Raw genomic sequence first — 2046 nt, 5'->3', positions numbered from 1 at the left:
GCAAACGATGAAGCACTGAGCAAAAAATCGTTCATTTTGATCTTTCAACATGTTCTCAAATCGTCGTTCATCGTTCGCTAAAAATTCGCAGATCATTTCGTGTTAACAGTCTTTCAAAGATTCACTCTATGTAAAAGATGGGCTTAAGCGATCTTAAAAACGATTGCATTAACGATTTTTCTTACGATTTTTCTAATGATTTATTCGTCTAAACGCTGATCGTTATAAAAAACAAATCGTTGCTTCAAAATCGTTAAACGATCGATTGGGCGAATTATCGCAGCATTACACGTGTGGACAGCAAGCGAGCGCCGACCTATCAGGCCAGCGCTCACCTGCTCCTCATTCCCCCGTGATTGACAGATCGTCCAGGCAGCCCATAGGAGACAGCAGTGGTCTGCTCCTATTACAGATCCTTGCCATTTCAGCCTGTTGAAAGACATCATGCACGATGACTGATCGTTGTCTCCTATTACACGAAATGATTATCGGCCGAATACGGACGATAATTGCTTTGTGTACTAGGGCCTTAACAATTACATCCCAATCTATTCTCTCGATAATGTCTCTTGGTGATACTTTTCTGGGACAAATAAATTTAACAGGTGTTTGGAATATGTGTCCGACTCCGATTTTTTTTTTTCTGCTGCAGCATAATGCTGCATTTACACGGAACGATAGTTCACCCGATCGTACGATTAACGATTTCGAAGTAACGATTTTTTTTTAATAACAATCAGCATCTTAGTTGGAACGATATATATCGTACGGAAATTTGTTTTGCGATCGTTTAAGCCTATCTCACACATAGGAAAAATCGGTGAAACGACTGTTTACACGGAACGATCTGCGAATTTTTTTTCATCAAAATGAACGATTTCTCGCTCGTCGTTCGATCGTTCGCTGTGTTTACACGTACGATTATCGTTCGAATTCGATCGTTATCGTGCAAATTCGCACGATAATAGTTCAGTGTAAACGCAGCAAAACAATCCCAAACATACAGACAATGCGGGAGATTTATCAAACATGGTGTAAAGTGAAACTGGCTCAGTTGCTCCTAGCAACCAATCAGATTCCACCTTTCATTTTCCAAAGAGTCTGTGAGGAATGAACGGTGGAATCTGATTGGTTGCTAGGGGCAACTGAGCCAGATTTACTTTACACCATGTTTTATAAATCTCTCCCTATGTCACTAAGAACTATCATCAGTCTAAGGCTATCTTCACACACCGCGAACATGATGGACGTGATGGATGACCGTCATTTAACAGCAAATGACGGCTGTTGTTCCGAAGACAACGGCTATTGGTTTGAAACTACAGTTGTTATTTGCTGTTAAATGATGGCCGTCCACCAAAAGCGGCCATCTTGTCACTTCTCGGCCTTTTGGCTAAGATCTACTCTAGCATCTGTTTTTATCAGTTTAATATCTGATACGTCCCCTATCTGGGGGCCATACTATATATTAAATGGGTTTTTAGAAGAGGGAGATGGAAAAAGAGCTTGCTCTGTCCTCTCCAGGCATTGACCTGGTATTGCAGTGCTTCCAGGTTCAGTGCACCAAGAAAATAAACTATAAAAGCAATGGCCGTCTTTATGACTGTGTGTGAACATAGCCTCAAGAAGGAGGAGTACTGGAAGTGATGATGTGGCCCCACAGATCCCTAATCTCATCATCATCATCCCCTCTGTCTGGGATCATATGCCATATCAGCGTGTTAATGCACCGCATAGAGTTTATATGATGTGATAAGAACGGCCGTCGTTTTAATCACCAGCAACGGCAAAAAATACACTGTGTGACTATAGCCTAAGGCCATGTTCATACGCTATAAGAGACCGCCCATTCCTGCCTCAGGAACACCATTAAATTTCTTTTTGGATTGAGGCAACTAATTAATTATAGAACTCATCAGAACGGCCATACATTGTGTTCAACGGCCATTGTTCGTGCAAATAATTGACAAGTCAAATATTTGTGCAGCCGTAGCGAACAACAGCCATTGTTCAATACAGCGTGTTAATGCACCGCATAGAGTTTAT

The 2046-nt window shown here is 41.4% G+C and overlaps 1 non-coding gene across 1 annotated transcript; it reads left to right on the top strand.

Moving 5' to 3' along the window:
- Nucleotides 1-1373: 1373 nt before the first annotated feature.
- On the top strand, nt 1374-1569 carry LOC138768227 (U2 spliceosomal RNA). The gene has a single exon (XR_011358958.1). It is a non-coding gene; the product is annotated as a U2 spliceosomal RNA (small nuclear RNA).
- Nucleotides 1570-2046: the final 477 nt, after the last annotated feature.

The sequence above is a fragment of the Dendropsophus ebraccatus genome, chromosome 11, assembly GCF_027789765.1.
Source record: "Dendropsophus ebraccatus isolate aDenEbr1 chromosome 11, aDenEbr1.pat, whole genome shotgun sequence".
Lineage (NCBI taxonomy): Eukaryota > Metazoa > Chordata > Amphibia > Anura > Hylidae > Dendropsophus > Dendropsophus ebraccatus.
Note: the sequence above shows the minus strand (reverse complement) of the source record. Positions and strands in the feature narration are given on the sequence as shown.